Source organism: Bombus huntii, chromosome 12 (genome assembly GCF_024542735.1).
Source record: "Bombus huntii isolate Logan2020A chromosome 12, iyBomHunt1.1, whole genome shotgun sequence".
Classification (NCBI taxonomy): Eukaryota; Metazoa; Arthropoda; class Insecta; order Hymenoptera; family Apidae; genus Bombus; species Bombus huntii.
Window position 1 is genome coordinate 6,788,265 of NC_066249.1, and position 20,131 is coordinate 6,808,395.

The 20,131-nt window shown below is 39.1% G+C and overlaps 1 pseudogene; it reads left to right on the top strand.

The window, feature by feature from the left end:
• Positions 1-5,538: 5,538 nt before the first annotated feature.
• On the top strand, positions 5,539-19,751 carry LOC126871819 (uncharacterized; annotated as a pseudogene).
• The last annotated feature ends 380 nt before the right edge of the window (positions 19,752-20,131 follow it).

Here is a 20,131-nt window from a genome sequence, read left to right on the forward strand (position 1 = left end):
AACGGCCGTATTCGACGAATAATCATGGGAACAAAGACGCTTCTAATGTCGAACCAGGGAATTATCCATTCGATGGAGTTCGAATAAAACAATTTTCGATCGCAACGGTCCACAATTTGGACTCGCGGATGTCAACCGTGTGTATAGGGTTCCAAGATATTATGGACCAGTTCCCAAAGAGGAATTCGTCCCACGACCTTCGAACCCTACGGAATTCTTCCCCTCTCACTAAGAGGAGTTACCCTCTTCGAAATCCGGATTCTGCGGTCCAGGGATTCCAGTAGCAGAAGGTGTCCCGTGGGATTTTCAGATGCACGCGAGCAACATCGTCAATTTCCAGTTTTTGTGCTCGGCCGTTGAGGATTTCTGGTTTTACATTTATCTGCCGGACAATTTGTGCGGAATTTTTCTTCGACGATACGAAAGAATGCCTTACGTTGAAGGATTTTTATTGGCCTGGCTGAGATCAGCAGTGGAGTCGAGTGAAGTTATGTTTTTAGGTTTTCAGATCTGCAGTTCTTGAAATCCCCTTTAATCCTGCGTAGACAAACTGAGTGGTCGGCAAAGCAAAAGAAATTTCACCCTTGAATTTTATCTTTCCTTTGAACTTTTATTTTTATTGAAAAACTTACTAGATTTTACCCTTACTATTTTTAAAATAGCAGTGTAGTTTAGCTAGTTGATTTCTTCTTCATATCTCCATGTACTTTGTTCCATGATAATATGAAAACATTAAGAAAAATTAGTACGCATCTCGAAATTCGTTATTCACCGCTGTGAAATAATTAGTATTTCTTAAATTGTCGGATCTGCTGTTACATGTATTAACGGTGAATTAATTGATTCCTCGCTGTTAAATTAGAGGGGAAACTACTCGAAATACTCGTTTCATTAATTAAGCTTTCATTCTCAAATTTTGTGTGATTATTGTTTCTGATTCCTCTGATTGCTTTACCGGCTCACTGAATCCTGGGTGTTGTGCTTGTCTTGTAATAACGTGCTAAGTTGGCGTTTCTCGATTCGTATACTAATTAATCACACTTCCAACCTCAATACAAAAATGTCAAAAATACGAATACAAACGCAGATTTAATATTCATCAGAAATACAAATTCAAGAAGACAGTTTACGTTTCCGATCCTTAATTTGTAATCTATTTCATCTGCGAACGTTACAAATCGCGAGTGACTCTCTGCGACATCGGTTTCGCCATCCGATTCAATGTTACACGATCCAGCGGCATTAAAGCTATGGTGATTGTGTAATTTCTCGCGTTGCTGCGGTAATATTTCCGCGCTGGCTCATTGGGAGGCGCGGTTCGGCCGCAAACAAACCCCGAAACAACAATTGATTCCGGCAAACACGTCGCGTCGTGAACGCGTGCAAAACAGCGAACAAGGGATTTTCTTGCTCGCCATTGGACAGGGGGTTGGTCCGGTCCCGAAATTTACGGGATTGTATCCGTGCGAGAGGCTTTTTGCCCGGCCACGACACGACTTTGCTTCGCCGTTAATTACACGCTGATAAGTTCTCGACCAGTGGCGACAACTTTTTATCGAGCTACGGGCCAACCGGTTCTTTGCGAAACTTGTTGACCCCGTATCAACTCACGGTCTTTTCCTTTCCTCTTCTCTGCTGTTTTCCTTCAATTTCGCGTGTGATTTACAGCAACATTCGATTGAGACGCGGGCCAAATTTTCGGTTGTTCCGTCCGAATTCCAATTAATATCTTTACGAAGTCAGTTCGTGATTATTGTAAACTAAATTTTAATACGATAATACACGTTGTTTCCAAAAGAGCAGAAATGACAAAAGAACTATAGGAAACAAGAGATTGTGACATTAAATCGTGTGTCTTGCTTTGAAACGTGTCATACAAAGCTTAGAAATCAAATGTTGCGTATATCATAAAAATGAAACACGTAAGTATGGCACAGTCGAATATACAAACAATTCTTGGTTTTGCATATATTCTATTATTTGTTTCTCATTATTGCTGTTTGTATCGTAACTAATTCAACTGTCATAACTATTTAAGCAAGAGACGGAGTGAACGAAAGATCTTCGTTTCGAATATAATACGATTAGTTTTAATGATCGAATTTCCAGCGATCTCTTCCTTCTTTTAAAGACATCAAATTACTTTTGTCGAAGTGTAATTCGGTTTGTATTTCACGCAATCTGAAGCGACTAGCGTTTAATCCGATGGTCGTTTAGCAGGTAATAGCTCGAAAGAAAGCTTGCTCCGTTCGAGGATCGTCAAGCGTTAAGTAAAAGTGCAAATGTGCTCGCCGGAAGCAGAGTAAAACGAGTTCACGAGTAAGAAATCTTCTTTACTCCCGTGCGAAAAATTTCCTCTTCTCGCGTAGTTTAAAGTGCTTATCGTCTTTAAGCGTATTTGAAAGTGGATTCAAATTTTAATTTAGCAACGTTGTTCGGTAGGAAACATTAGGTCGTTTGAGAAAAGTAGATAGCAAAGTTTAAGGACAATTTAAAGTACCTTCATCGATTAGATTTTTTATCGAACAACATTTCAAAGACTTTTTTTATAGCTATTTATAGCTTTTAAAGAATTTTTTAGAAAAATAAAATACTCAATTTTTTGTCGATAAATAAATTTTATAGGAATGACAATAGAATCCATCCAATAGTTATAATAATTCGACATCTATAGCTTCACGAGTTCTGCTTTGAAAAATTACGTCATCTTTATCGATAATAAATTTTTCGATTTAGCTTTTGCTCTAGAGTCTACAGTAATTTAGTTCCTCTTACAATTGGATAAATTTTGTAACGATTACGATAAATGATAGTAGAGCTGTAAATATAGTGGTTTCGATACAAACGGTATTAAGTATTGTATTGCATAAACACGTTTTCGAATCTTGCAATGGTGATTTCGCACTTATGTGAGGGAACTGTCAGCATATCGAGGATGCAGGGAATATGGTAATTCAAGGGCAATTTGCCTTTTACGTTCCCATAACAGTAAAAGCATCGCATTCACCGTTTAGATTGCAAATTGTACGAATGTGCGTTTACTGGGCACGAAGTAGTTGTCGGACACGTTTGAAAAAGACTATTATTACATATCGCCTAATTGTTGTGGAATTGATGAAACTGCAACGAAACCTCGAACTTCTGTGTTAACGAAACAATCTGCATCCATGCGCCTAAATTCCTTCACATCTTTAGATATAATAATTGTAGTCCATTTCGTATTTCTTCTAAATATTTATTTATTTAAAAGAAATGGAATAAAAATGATTTGTAATTCCTCTCCGAGAAATTTTACTTTGCAATTCCAAATGTGTAGTATTCTAGAATTACCGTAAAAACGAGGAAGTTAAAACCTACTAAAACTGCTAGCATATAATAAGTGTCTAAATATACAATACGCAGATGATTATAATTAATGTGATATTAAATCAAATTATAGTTTATACAATCATGTTTCTATCTCAATAGAAATTAACATCAATTTCCCAAAAACATCTGTATATTTTTAATAATCGTATTGAATCATGTGAAATAGCTTTCTCATTACGCAATCAAGTTACCTGTCATGACAGAAAATACTTTCTTCCCTCGATCCTAACACCTGTACACATCAGCAACCATCGTCGACTAATTCGTGGCATTATTTTGATCAATTTCTATTTTTTTCGTGTCACAAACGCGTCGCTCATGGTGTCTGGAATTCGTAAGAGGGACCGGGTTGCCAGAAAATCTCATTTTGCAGCCGAATGTCGGACGAATCTTAATCGGTCGACGGAAATATGCTGCGAGATGTATAATGCTCCGTAGGAAATGACGTCATCACTCAGTGCAACGTTAGAGAGAGACAGGAAGAGAAAGACAGCGCCGAGGTGGAAACGGTGCGAGGAACTAAAGGGGTTCGGCACGAGGGAGAACGACGATGGGGTCGAGGGATGGTATGGGGTGTGGAGAATGAAATAGACAGAGATAAATAGAAGTGGAGATACGTGTACACACATATTGCGCGAGACTGTATACCAGAGACTGACGGAGAGGGACAGAAAATGCGTGACGCGTTTCGTAGACAGAGAAAGATAGTCGGTGGATAGAGAAACAGTGGGACAGAGAGGGAGATTTTCGCGAAATCCCGGCAGGTAGCCTCGGTTGAGTTATGCTCGTATTTCCCGTCAACACATCCGATGATGTCTACGGTAATGTAACCGAAATGTATGAACGTTTCGTACTGCTACATTTGCACGTGTAAATGCCTACCCGTTGCGGACCCCGCGACGCTCTCCTCTCTCTGTGTAACGCCACGCACGATCAGAAGTCCGTGTCACGAATCGTACGATTTACATGTCGATAAGCTCGTTGATTACCTTCGTTGTACTAAAGTTTCCATAGGGGAACCATGTACGCTCTGTTCGTTCGTATACCTTTTTTCACCGTTTGACGGGATCCGAAAGGCAATCAACGCGGATTCCTGTTTGCCAGGAGGTTTGGTTTCGTTGTTTGTGGTCCATTTGCTCGCCGGTTTGTGTGTCATACAGAGTTTTGTGTAACGATTTTGGTTGCTGCAGGATTTCATGGTTTAGTGAATGAAATGTTCATGGTAACAAGTTCCAATACACGTAGGATATATTTGTTAGAAAAAAGCCAGCGGATATGAAATTTTTTCTTTTTTCTTCTCTACTTCCTTTTTTTCTTTTTTTTCTTTTTTTTTGATGTTAAATCTACATTTTGTTGCATCGACATCTATAGAAGTAGTGTTTTATAGTACCTATAGAGATTATTTTACTATTCTAGTTTTTTTTTTTATTGGAAATGTAGTGTGATATTTACTTTACGACAAATCAGATATCTTTTGCCTATTGGATTAAACAATTCTATAACCACAGCACAAAAACATTACGTGTCATGGATGTATTTTAGTTAGTTAAATTAATTTAAGGAACATTGGAATTTATCTTCGAATTCATGATTTCTGATATGATCTCATTGGCACGAATAGACGGAAGTAAGTCACCTGTATTTCGAGAAATTCAACACCATTAAGGGTAGAAATAAATAGAACAGTTAAATGGTTTATGATCTTATGAACGTTGCATAAAAATCTAGTAAAATTTTTTTAGAATTCGCTAAATTATATTTATATTTGTATTATATTCTATTATATTACATTACATTATAACGCAAATTTATATATAAAATTACAACCCAAAGAGTTAAATACGTCTTCATCGAATCTATTCTCACTCTGTTTAAGAAACGTTCGTCCGTTCGTTTATCGCGATTCTAGGTCAGGATATTATCTGTTCCCTTTTCCGACGATTTTATGTCGGATCGATAACTGATCCGCGTCGCCGAAGTTTCCCCAAATAAAATCCGTTACCGTAATCGAGGCCGCGGGACGAAGGGTGGAAAACAAGCGGTCGAGTTCGATTCTCTTTTGACCCCCACTTCGTTCCTGCTGAAACGCCCGCATGCGCCGTAAAAAAGCACGGCTGCCACGGGTTCGTTTTACTCTTCGAGCTTCGTCTACCGGTTAGCCGATAAAAAAGCTCCGCCGCGAGACTCTCGTTCGACGTTGCTGTAGACGCGTTGTCCGCTCGGTTCTCGGTGCTGAATTCCATCGTGAACGCGATTCTCTTGGTGCGAAAAGGGCCGTTCAGTGGACGTACGAGAAGTTGGCACAGGGCCAAAGGACGAAGAGAAGAAACGTTTCGGGGAAAGAAGAAAATTTCGAGAACGCGAGGAAGATACGAGCAAAGGGGTGGAAGAAACGGGAATTTTAAGGATATTACACGGTTATCTCGCACGATCTCGACATCTGTTCTCGTGATCATACTAGTTGACGTCCATGGCCTCCACGTCGGCTATAAGGGTTGCTTCTCCGTGGAAACCCGGGGGTGAGAATAGGAACAGACCACGCCTCTTGTCTAAGGTTACCCCCACCTAGATCCTCGAGCAGTCTCCCTCCGCCACCGTGCGGGAAACCTAAGATTTTTCCACTTCACCCCCTTCCATACCTCTTACCGCCAGTACCCTCTTGGCTGCTACCCCCTCCTTTGCTGCTCGTTCACCCCTTACACCCGCCCCTCTCCTCTAGGAGAGTACCAACCCCCCTTCTTCTATTGATCCAGGTCTAAGGTCGTTTCTTGCGCTCCAGGAGCTGGCTGTGCGAGTCCCGCTGGACCGAAGAAAACCCGCCTTTCAGCTGTTCCTCCCTCCTTTTTTTTTTTCTTTTTCCCTTTTCTCGCTTCCGAGCGTAACCTTGAAAAACTTCTTTTTTACTCGACCGCGAGATTTATACCGAGCTTCAATGGGATTTCTTGCATGGATTTGTTGCACTTGTTCGCGTGCTACATCTACTCTTTAACGATCGTTAATTTTGCGCTAGAGGATGATTTGTTTGTTTTATGCCAATTTTATACGTTGCAAGGCATTAACTCATTTCTCTTTTTATAATTTGTAATCATTTCGTTTTCATATTTTTCATCGAAATTGCGATTCGTCGTAGGTTATTAGCGTTGATTCGCTGCTCAATTAGAGTTCGGTTACGAAGTGGAAAAATTCACATTTCCTGTCACAGGTATTCTCTTTAGAGGGAAAGTCAAGAAGCATCAGAAATCTCGCGTTTTCCACCATGCGAGACAACTTTCACCGCTAAACCGCAACCATGTCGGTCGTTTCTGACGTCATAGCTGCGACAGTTTTATAGAATCTAGTTCTGTGCGTGTATAGAATGTAACACCCAGTCTACGTCCCATGGTGAATGAACGTGGTGGTTAAGAGAGCGCGGGGGTGGAGAAGCGGTGCTTTAGCCGGCGGCTGTTAAACACGCCGGGTCTTATCGGTAAAACTGTTCTGTACAGGACTACCACGTTCAGCCATTGGCCACGAGAGTATCTGTAGCCTTATACTCGTTGTCTGTCAGGTATGCATGTCAGTACATTATACAACATTAATGCTGGCTCGCTAAAATCGTTCATGCAAGAAATCCATGGTGAATCGTTAGCGATGCACCTACGTGAGATCATTTTTCGCTCTTTCAGTGCTCGTTATCTTTAGTATCTTTAATTTATCGATCGAATCTCGTATATAAAATTTCTACTTTTTGATCCTTTACCATAGAATATTTTAACTCTCCAGTTCCCTTAACATAAATTGTGATGCGATATTGGAAGTTCTTTTTATCATTATATTCATTGATACAAAACAACAAGATTCAAAATTTCGCCAATAGTATTATAAATTAACGCGTTGAAACGTTATAGAGTACATAAAAAAGATGCTTATTCTTATGAATCGAACGATCAAAATTGTAGTTATTAGCACTATGTCTACGTTGCATTAGATGGTTTCCATTTCTAATTTCATCGTTCTATTTTGATTATTTCAACTTCGCGTCGTCTATTGTCGCTCATCTATTCGATATTCGTTCGACACGTTTGACTTCGAGGGGGCTCATCGAGGAGCGTACGGTGCACGCGTTGAAGAAAGTTCAACAAGTTTCCGACGAATTGTTCTAGTTCGCTCGATTGTTCCACTTCCACCATCGGTTACTCGATACCTCGGCTAGTCCCGTAGCGATTGTTCTCTCGTACCGTCCCAGAGAAAATTTTTAACTTCCTTGCAAAACTCTCGCATTGGGAACGCTTTACGTTCCGACCTCTCTATAGATCCCATATTATTCGGCGTGGACGTTCCTAGACTATCGAGAGACAGAATTCTCTTAAACATTAACAGTCTATTGTACGATCCTTAAAGCCTAACTTCTCTGAGGCAGGAACATCATTTAATTTGCATCGATATTTGCTGTTTCCCGGTTCTGCCCGATAGATAGGCTGTGCTATAGCAGATACATAGGCGGGATCACTTATAAGCTCGAAGTACATATGTATTCGCAGCAGCCTTTCTCGGCATTAGGTAGCCACGCTAGGGCCTTAGAGGTCTCCTGGCAACCAAGCCTATCAAACTATCTTACGGTCTAACCCTTACCAGCCCTTTCCCGAAACCTTTCTCAACCCCTGGAATCTCACTTAGAGCCCTTAACGACTGACCCCGCGGGAGACACTGTGAAATTGAGAAAATTATCCTGGCCCCGATGTTACACGGAGTCGATGACTGTACGGTTCTCACGTCCCCCGTTGCAACTGTCTGTGACTCCAACAAGCCCCGACGCCTAGCTGCGGTGAGCTTTTATCGGCGTAAGAAGTGCTGGAGGGACAGCGAAACTAAATGGCCGACAGACCGACTGCCATCTTAGTTGTGAATTAAGGAGAGGGTGGATGACCGACCCTCGTGCCGAAAGACCCAGGCGAACCGTCCGTTGCAGGGGGATGCTGCGTTTCATTATGATTAGCCTAGAGGCTTCGTTTGCTCCACCATGCAAGTTACGATGGTAGTTTCGTATGCTTCTTCGTGCGTATCTAATGACGTCGATTTTTGGTATTGGATTCTTCTTCGTTGAAAATGGGAAGTTGTTCGATAGTTTCGCAGCTATCTTGTCGGTAATTTAATATAATTCTGAATCTTAACGAGTTTGCGTGTAACTTTGATCATTTGTCTTTACTCTTTTAACGGATAGATTGAAAATTCATTTTAACACGTTTATTTTATTCTACTTTTTGATTCTTTGGCTAATCGCTAGAAACAAACGTATCTGAATAGCGTATCTCAAAAAAAGAAATCACATGAAAATACAACAAAGAATCACTTCCTTTAATCTATCCACCAAGAAAACATAATATATTATTCCTTAAAGTAGTAAACACCTTCAAATCCACGTATCACTTCTCTTAAATCGAAATTTTCATCGTCCAACGTCAATAGGAACGCTCGGGACGATTAAGTATCCGTTCTAGAATCGAGATTCACCCAAATTGCGAGCGATCAGGAGGTTTTCGACGGACAATGAGCGTAATCGTTAAGTTTACCGATGCAGAGCCGTTGAGCGTGTGCATACATGGTCGTAAGGTGCAGTATGGGTGGACATAAGTGTGCGGATCGTAGAGGGACACCGACGACCAAAGGGTCGGTCTGTCGTCATTCTAGTACGGTTACAGCAGCCACGGAGCTTGACAGAAGTTGTAAACTTTATGGTAAACCGTGGCGGCGGCGCCGGCCACGGCCAGTAAATGGGGAAGGTGCCGGTGCAGCCGTGTGCTTAATCCAATCCGGAGTTTGTTCTTTCGACGATCGACGTAATCACCGGCCGCACGTAGTTTCCAACCTGGCTTGACCGACCTAACACTTCGTCTAAGGTTCAACCCCTTTCCGCGTATGTATCTAATTTGCCGGTGTTTGTCGATGCTCGCGCGACCTCGTGTTCCTAATTGCTTCCGATCGACTATACTTTTCCAAAGTATTCACTTTCATCTTTTCACGTGGTAAACTGTATTTGCTTTTTTACGATTTATCCGCCGTGGAATTTGTAGGATCTTTCGCAAGTCGGAAAAAAATTAGATTTCTTAATCGTTATTGTTTAGCTGAACACGAGTAATTTTGTTATATATGTGTATATTCGGAAAAAGGATATACTATTTTAAGGAATCTTGTACATTTTTACTGCAGGCTAAGAAAGAATTCAAGTTTGAAAGGAAAAAGATAATAGTTCGAACGATTCGAAAGACGAACAGATGTGTTTAATCTTATTTCTACATTCCGATACATCCTCGGTCAGATTAAATTAAAGAACGCGAAATGTCTAGATTCGCGTTAAATTGCTACTATATTCTTTGTATCCGAGAAGCAATTCAGTCACATGTAAAAATCTTTCGCTCTACTTAGAATTACTAAAGAGAAACGTATTATTCGGAAAGGCAAAAAACCGAATGTAACTTTTTACCCGAGAGGAAAAAGAAACGGTACTTGAGTAATTTAAATAAAATACGCTTATGAACCCTTTCCTTCATCAGACAGGAAGAAAGTAAAAGAAGAGCTTTTTGTCTCTCTGCTTTTCTCTCGGAAATAAATGTCAGGAAACTGGAATATACCAAGGGTTTCCCGTCACGTGTTTCGAAGAATAGTCGGAGAAACTGATAATCATGATATGATTTTATATGCCTCGACCTAACTGTATGGAGAATCTATTTAGCATCTAGTGATAGACTGCCTCTATTCGAGGGTGTTTCGCTTGGGACGCGATTAATTATTGGGTTCCTTTTGGGGCTGGGAAGCTCGAGGCTTTGAGCTCAGTTGGGGGTGGCCGGTGGTATGGGAAATATAAGATACGTTCACGGCCGACGTAGACACTCGGCTTAGCTTCCTCAGAGTATTAGATCAATAATTCTAACCTTAAACTGGCTCGGTCACGAGTATCGAACATGGTACTGCATGTAACGCGATATTGCTTTGCGTCGAATATTACTCCGGAGCACCTTTGCTTGCTCCGTCGGAATATAATGTTTCGATAGAGAGTTCGATATTTTGTTTCAATGAAGTTGCTTGGCCAATTCCTACGCCAAAGTTGCGAATTTAACTCTCCGAATCGCTGTTCTTCCTTTTTCCTTTCGAATTTCAATTATCGAATCGATATCACATTACGGTTGTTATTTAATAATAGATCGTGATAAAAGGTGGCAGACAGAGTTGTTAAACTGTACGTCTCGACGATGCTTTTTGAAGTCGTTATATCGTTAGGTAAAAGTATGCGATCGTTTTAATTGATTTGGTTAGAACACTTGAAGTTATTGGTAGTTTATATGAAATCGTTTAGAGAAACAAAGGAATTGTAATAAAAATTTGGTAAATTTGAAATTTTGAATGAGATTATGGAATATTGTAAAATGAGATGTGATTAAATAATATCGATTTTAGCAAACTATATTGTAGAATTATTGTTAGAGAATTATTACAGAGAAGTATTCTTTTCGTTTTAAGTAAAAATGTATCAAGTAATCAACACTTTCTTTTACCCAATCTATATTTCACTACAAGACGATATGATAATTTTAGTTGATAGCGTTACGTAAGAAAAATTAAAAAATACTCACCATTATAGTAACGGAGATGTAGAACGATCATCGAAGTCACTGTTTCTTCAGTTTTTCCAAACGCTAAATTGTACAGAACCGTAAAACTTTACACATAAAATACTTTACTACTAAATCGTCCAAAGAAATTATATTTTACCGGTGTCGAAACGTATCGAAACGAGTAATAAAAATTTGTTTATGAGCCGAGTAATGTAGTTTGTCACGACGGTCGAGAACTGTTACAAACTGTTGGATTATGAAAAATTACTTTACGAGCAAGAGGGATGCTGCGTGGACCGCAGCATCCCCGATACTGACCAACAGACCCAGATTTTCGTCTCTTGAAATACGCGGAACCAGTTCTTTGCCGTTAATGCACGCAATTAGGAAGTGGAATTTTCTTTTTCAAATTCTAAACATTCCCCACCCCGCGAAGACTTGTTCTCTTTTTTCTCGGCTGCACGGATGATGTCCATTGGTCCGCGACACCGTGAGAACGTAGGGTGGTCCAGCGCTGCGTCACCCCTAGCCTTCGGAAGAACAGGTTCCTTTTTATCTTCGGATACGCGTCATAGTATCAAGTTATCGATGCTCTCTTCTCGAATTTCCAAAACAAATTGTCTATTTTTATTCTCTTTCTTTGCCTTTTCTTCTTCTTTGACGGGTAACGGATAACACGATAACTCGTTTACCTACGTGGACAAAATGATCGAGAAGTTTTGCAACCTTCGTGGTAAAGTTTGTGGTAGGGATCATTTTTATGCGCATTTACGAGTGTGGTTTGCGTTTTGTCAATGCATTATTCATAGTAACAAGGTTTATAGTTGTATACTTGTGAAGAGGGATTTGCAAACTGTAAACTTGTCGGGAGCAGAAATGGAGATAGATTTTTAGTACTGTTGCATTGAAGGTAATGGCTAGTTCAGTTTGTTCGACTTATTTAATTATTTCATGTAATTTTTAATATTTGTAGTAATAGCTTATTTTAAATGAGTTTATACTGCTCGTTAATTTTTCGTGTTAGCTACTCTTTTGCTGTTTAAGTACTTTTACAATAAATATCTCAGAATGAAAAAACTTGTGGATAGATAACGTAGAATTTGAATATTAATTATTTATAATAATACGTCTGTTACATTTTATCAGTATCGTCATAAATCTTTGTTCCTATTTCACGTATAATACTTTAGTTGCCATCGTTTATTGCTACACTTCTGCAATAATATTTCTTCTATTATTGATATTCATTTTACGTCATGAAATTCTTACTGTTTAATTTTGCATTATTTTCCACGTATATAAAAAAATATGGAATTTTTGTAAAATTTATTAATCAAATAAAAATGACATAGAATGTTTAAAAATTGTAGCCAGTGGTCGAGCATGGCAAACGAATTGTCATATGCAAAATCGTTGAAAGTTATTAAATCTGCCCCGGCCAGTTTCATCCCCCCGAACTCGTCAAGGGTGGATATCTTTCCACGCATCTTGTACGCGTTTCGTAAGATGACTGGTGGTCAAATGCCGTGAGAAAAATACGCGGTCCAGAGTAACTTTCCGATAGAACAGGTTTTCACGAAAACAGTTATGCTGTGAACAGATCTGCTAACTCCTTGTCTGCCATGGACCTGTTTCGAGCAGCGGAGTTTCGTATCTTGGATACGTAACTTGTATGAGAAATATTCCTTTCTAATGTACAAATATTTTCAACTAAATTTCTTATATTTACGTTAAATTTTTAATAATTTGATGTTTTATATAATCCTTTAATCTAAATGATCCGATCCGAATATTATAAGAATGCCGATTTTCGTGAATTTATGGGAAATTTAAATATGCAAAAGTGTATTGAATTTGTATAAATTCGTTGTTCGAAACAAAATAAAATCAATAGTGCTCCCATTATTTGTTGTTAGCGAATTCTCAAACGTGAACTTTTAAAATTTCTACAACTTTTAAAAGAATATGTAAAAAATGAAAAATATTCAGTCTTCATTTCTAGTACGAATGATAAGTAAAAGATAAACAGATATAGCTTCTATGGGGTTGGCGATTAAACGATTACACACAACACGAGGGGTTGCTGTGTCTTTCTCAACTTTTCACCTACGCAGCCCTCTCTCTCGGTCACGATCCTTTACGGATTATGCGGATCTATCGTTCGCAAAATCGCATAATACCACGATGGTACTTAGCCGTGTAAGGGTTGAGACATGGGTTTAGGGTGGGCGTGTACCGTAATGTTCGTATCATTAATCGAGCGTCAAATAACTTCGTACAAAATGGACCCCTATATTCAATGGAATTTTCCCTACGAGTAACTCTGTAGAAATGTTATTGAAACGAAGCTCCATTCTCCATGTACACCTTATCTGATTGAATAAATCTTCGTTTCTTTACACCTTTCTTACAGCAAACTTTTCTGGAAACGGATATAAAACATTGACGTCGAATTACGATATATTTCGTAATTTTTTTGGTAAATAAAATTTACATTTTATTTGACAGGATCGTTTTTGCAAGGTAACGTAATCTGAATCTCGCGTAATGCGATTTTTATAACGCGACATTTTATTGAAACTTAACTCCCCGTTGTACGAAAGTCACCTGTACTTGGTTTATTCGTTCAATAAAGAGACGATAGTCCGCTGTAGAATTTCAGTTCCACCTCTGAAAGGGGGAAAAACACGTGCGTGTAATTGAATCCATTGCACCCGTTGAATTTCATTTTAAAATTAATTTCGACTTTGCTACCAATTGGCCGATGGTCTGCGCGCTTAGCTTTTCATTAAATGTCTTATTCCACGATTATGGCGGTCTTCGTGATTGCATAACTTCAACTACGATTGCACACGAATTCCATTTCGAGTCGATTGCAGTCACGACGCAGTAGCAGCCATATTTGCATGGGTTAGGAATGGTAGTAGCAGAGTCCGTTGATTTTCCGAGAAATTCGCACAGAGAGGGGATTGGTCGAAGACACAAACCGCAATTCCGTTTGTCGATATACGTTGTTTGACTTGAAGAACTCGATATCAATAACACGTTCGGAGTTCCTCCTTTTGCAAAACCTAAAATTCCCTCGTTGCTGAACAATGCCTTTACGAGGATGTCTTCACGTGCGCTCTTATATATTTTTTTAAACGGCTAACGTCTGTGCGATATCTACGATGTAAAATAAATTTCATTTCTAATAGCTACAATCTTTAACTTTTTACATTTAAATTTTATCAATTTAACACCGTTTTTACTTCAAAAATTCATCGATCTAATCGTTCATCGAAGAACGAGGAAGCAGCAAAGAAAAAGAAAACACACAGATTTCTGCATACGTTTTTTTCGCCTGATTTCAATATTAATATTTCTAGAAAAGTTGACAAGAAGACAGGTCCAAACAGTTCCAAAATAATCGGAACTTCTAGATCACCAAACTTCTTTCGCGAGTCTTCTGATTCACCTAAATTCCCTGGTTCTCACGTCCGTATCCTCTATCGACCCGAAAACTTCCAAAAGAATCTCATCTTTTAGGTTTACCACTGTAACCTTCCTCTGCAAATCTTCCAGATCGTTCAAACACCCACTGACATTATTAGCCTGGTAAATCGTTGAAGCTGATGAAGAAAGCTCGATAAAGTTGTAGAAGATAAAACGGGAGGGTGCAGGGGGCCGAACGAAGAGTGTATGGAGGGAGCAACGACGTCGACGGTTGGGGGCGGCGGGGAAGACGGGAATAGAGGCGCTGCTGGAGGCCGTGGTGTTTGGAGGTTAGACCGCAGTTACAATATCGCTTGATTAGAAATGTACATAGCGTATATGCGCGCGGGCCGCATATCCAGATGGTAGGTGGTCGGGCTGGGTCGATGCCTGGGCAACTCCATAGTTTAATGCACGAACCGTAGAACTTGCAATAAGGAAGGGTTGAACGTTGGAAGGGGCCCTGGTTGAGGCGGAGGTGAACAACGGGGTGGCTCCTGGGGGTGTACAGGGTCCCCGTATGTACCCACACACACGCGACTAACGGGAGTTCTAGTCTGCAACATAACGCGATCGCACTACTTGCAGCTTGCTTGTTTGCCCTCCAGAGAGAATGCTCGTGGTCTCGTATACCTTCGTATACCTTCAAATTCCCACGAAATGCTTTCGTGGTATCGTTCTGACGTCAAACTCCCAGGGACGTCTCCTTCGAACGCTTGGTTCAACAACCGTATCTTCACCGCGATGTTTGATCGTATTCGCTGGCAAAGACTCGTACGAGAAGTGGTCGATCCAGGACGCGAAGGTGTACTCACAGTTTCGTTACGCTTCTTTTTTTTTATATCGATATCGAAGTCTGGACCCTCTTGTACAATTGAGTTAGTAAAATTTTTCAAATCGTAAGTTGTATGCTATGTAGTGACAGTTTCGGTAAGATCGTGAAAGAGAAGTCCATAATATCCATTTATCTTTCTATTCGAACTGTACTTAACTTTACTTCCTATGAATTATTCTGTCTGCGTATAAAGTTAGAAATAACATGCGCGTTTACGCTACAACTGCTATTTATCGTTCAATCTGTTATTTTTTCCACGTAAAACAAGTTCTTTGTATAAATGCAGAGTAAAATTCGAACTTCTAAAATATAAATTGTCAAAGAGGCATAAATAATTTTCGCGATAGTTTTGGTAAATACCCGTGTATATTCTGCAAAAGGCGCGTTTACTGCGTTTGTATGTGTACTCTGTATGTCTGTACGTACGTAGGAAGATAGCTCTATATTAGCGTTATACCTTAGTTCCTAAATCAGCGTGCGCTTAGACGTCCATGCTACCGGCCACTGCAGCTTCGTCCTCGAGGAATATTCAGCCATTCCTCCTGCTTTGCCCTCAGCTTTCTCGTTTCTCGGTTGCTGCTTCTCTCCGTCTGTTGCTCTATCCTCGATTCGCCCAAAGTTTGGAGAGCTCGCGCTTGAGAGGAAACGCTGAACGTCAGTGCAATATCGTCTAATGTTCTCGAAGAAGATGGCGGTTGTAACATTTGATACGTTTCGTGTACTCGGAATAGACATGATTTTCCTTTTGATGCCGTCCTGGGAAATTGAAACTGAATATTCGCCGTGTTAAACTTCAAATCAAAAAGACTTGGTTTCGTTGAATTTTCTAATTCGTGCATTATACGCTTTGGCCAACGCAGTTCTCAGCCAAATAGTAATTAACCGACGCTTGGTTTACTTAGATCCTTGTAATTTGTGCTAGGAAACATCAAAGCACCGATCAACTATCTCTTGCATATATTTACTTATCGATATTAGTTTGCGCGGAACTTTACCACAAATTCCGAGTAATAGACTTCTGTTTTGCAAACCACAGCGTAGAAAATATGTCGGCTGAAAGTGTCGTACAAGCGAAGAGGAAGCGATTCTTTATGCAAAAATAAATGAAAATTTAGGAGTAAAATTCTTCGTTTTGACTTTGGTAGGCTTTAGTTTGGAGAAAATTCTTTTTAGAAATTCTTTACGTACGCATGCATTTACATAGCGAAAAGCATCGAAGAACGTCGTTCACAAAACTTTTCTTTATGCTTACTCGAATCCAGTAACTCGTAAAAATCTATACTGTGAATAAAGACAACAGACGTTACAGTCTCACTCGACTCGGACACAAACTTTTTATTCCATACTTTTAATTTACTTTTGCACAAGGAAACGTCTCCTATTCGTTTCTGCGATACTTTCAACTTTATAATTACCCCGTGTATTTGTTCTTTCAAAAATATTATCTAGAATACTATTCAAAATTAATCTCCAAACTTGAGCATTGTATGTACCGTGTGTGAAAGTTATTTCATTTGAAAACGCGAAACATCAATATCGTAGGAACAGTAGCGCGGCAAGTTCGTCGTGTAGATCGAAGCGTGAAAGCTCTCCGGTTCTTACTGCAGCTAACTTATACGCGGGCAACTGAAATAAGCCAGCCTTGAGCCTACAGTGGCAACAGAGCGTAACGGCGGAGTGTCTCACGATCAGAGCGGAGGCGCAAGACAAACGACGTTGTTTTCAGGGAGATACCGAAAACACTGGGAGAAGCGTTTCTAGCAGTTAATTAGCTGAATAATGCAGCGTTAATCTAGTCAAAGTTGCATGCATCCAGACCACGCGCGTAGTTTCGTTCTGGCAAACTCAGGGCGGCTTCGCTGTTCGCACGCCAAAGTACACGTATTCACGTGTGCAAACGTACACGGACACGTGGAGACGGCTACAAGTACAGCAAGTTGGATTCGCTCTGGCCGGGTGCGAACAACATCTTTCAGCGTATTGAATATTTTAAGGATACCATTTGCCCGCTATCTAGCCCTGTTTCAAGACACAACTGGCTCGATACATCAGCTCACCCCGACCCCGCCGCTCTGTTCGGGATGCAATATTTTGCTGCAGTTTGCACAGTCTCCATTATTCAAGTTCGGAGATTAGTGGACCGTTACCAGCAGGTGTTTGCCAGCTTTTGCATGCTGTGGTTAGTCTCGTAGCTAGACCAAAGTTTAAGAGAAATCGTGTTATAACATAAAAGACGTGTCAGCAAAATTGTCGAATTGCTACCTTTCCACGCTTACAGTTGGTTTCATTTGTTAATGTTAAATTTTTATTGATTTCAGTGGTCTTGTGGATTTTCATAATGTGCTGTTTAAATGCCTGCATTTTTCCGAAGTGTATATTTGAAAATTGTTTAAGTATTCTTTCCTTTATTTATCCATCAGACTCGTAAAGGCTTGTTTAGATATTAAACTGAGATTCAATAAGAAATATCGATGTAACGAATCGACTAGAATGTCTCTTATAAGCTGCAATGTAATTTAAATAATGTTATATAAATAATGTACGGACGACGTAGGCGTAATAGTCGAAGCTTCTTTAACACTACCCTAAACTATTTCATTTTAATATAATCTTACGACAATTTCAATCGAATCTGAACAGAATCATTGTTCGTGTAAATTTTTCGAACAAATTATCGCGCAGAAGCTACCCGTTGATAAAATCTTAATTAACATTTTTCCTATTTATGCTATTGTTAACGTAATTACAAAAGATCAGCGTACCGTATACAACGAAGTATTTTACAGATATCCAGCATACCTGAAGAAAATGAGTGCCATTTATTCGATTTGTAGATTCGTATAAATCCACCTTGCATCAAGCTTTCAAATTACATTTGCGGAGCAAGTCCGCATTTATTTAACAAGACGTTCCTCCACAATGTCTCGAGCAGACGTTAATTCGTTAACATTTAATTGCACACTTAGTTCCCTTCGACACTTGCCTGCGCTGGTACGCAAGCCTCGACACACAAATATTCCAGGCATTGGTACACACGCGCACGCACACGCGACCATGCCAACCGAAGAGGCGACGAACCAATACCTCATGCAACAGCTTCGGGGATGTACAATGCAATTAATATAATTACTTTCGATCACACTGCAGCTGCTTTGCTTCCACTACGGATTTCCAGGCAACGTTGAACGAAAGAGATTGCACGTTTTCCTATCATCCTGTATTTTCTATATTGTCGCACAAAACCGTCTGAATATTTGCTTATTTTTTTAGTGTAATACGATTTAATTATAAAAGTATAGATAAAAGGAATTACGACGTTTTAATTCTTTGTTGTCATCGTAGTTACTATTGGTACATAGTTGGTTTGAAAGATAAAATATCGCGAAACTAACATCGAAATTTTGTAATTTGAATTTTTGAAAAGTAATATATGTTGAAACTTTAATTTTTTTTTAACGAAGATATTCTATCAACGACGTGTATTCTTAGTAAAATATTTTGTTATAAGGTTAAAGCATGGTATCAATTGCTTGAAATGTGCGACGTCTCATGCGCAGCAACCTTAAGATCTCCACAAAAAAGTGAAAAATTTAATTTTTGGATCTTAGCGAAAAAATAATTCTTTTTACCAATTATTGCCGCGAAAATTTCTCGCGACTTCTTAAGAGAGTTTCGAAAAGATGATAAAATTTATCGTTATTTGAACGTTCTCCGATAATCGGTGTACAAGTTTCTCCCACGTTTCCGATGCTCCATACGATATTGCTACATTTCGATTCGCAAACAATGGGAAGGGAAGCGTGACCAAAGAGAACGCGAATCCACGCACGGGTCTCAATGTTGGCCACCACACTGGCAACGCCCGTCATTTCCTTATAATTACTCTATTTCCTCTTGCGCCTATAGTTATGTCGTAGCAGCCTGTAGGGCGGAATCGATGGTAGAAAACGGTAGATATTGGAACGCAACGTACGATCGTGCGGGCGAAACCCGGAGGAGGGGCACGGCTCGTTCGTTTCAAGATATCGAGGAAATGAATGGGATTGGCTGCTGGGCAAAATTGCACTCTGATAATTACCTATTACCTACACTGTGCCTGGCACCGTTCGCTATCCTAAAGAACAATGCCTGTCATCCAATCGTGCAAATAATCGCCGAACTCTGGCATCTTTCGTTCATTCTCTACATCTCGGTCGAAATATATAAAGGCATCCGTGGATATCATGTATGTTATATCAGAGATAATGTTATTAATTAAAGTACGCTCGAGATATAATATTGTTTGAGATAATCTAGATTTATATAAGCTTGATATATCGCTATAAGATTCACGTAAGTTGGTTAATGAGATGTATTTAAACAAGAAAACCGATACTTGCGATACTTGCTTTTCTTCAAACAATTACTTCTAAATTTACTATTTACTATTTACTATTACTATTACTATTTACTATTTACTATTTACTATTTACTATTTACTATTTACTATTTACTATTTACTATTTACTATTTACTATTTACTATTTACTATTTACTATTTACTATTTACTATTTACTATTTACTATTTACTATTTACTATTTACTATTTACTATTTACTATTTACTATTTACTATTTACTATTTACTATTTACTATTTACTATTTACTATTTACTATTTACTATTTACTATTTACTATTTACTATTTACTATTTACTATTTACTATTTACTATTTACTATTTACTATTTACTATTTACTATTTACTATTTACTATTTACTATTTACTATTTACTATTTACTATTTACTATTTACTATTTACTATTTACTATTTACTATTTACTATTTACTATTTACTATTTACTATTTACTATTTACTATTTAC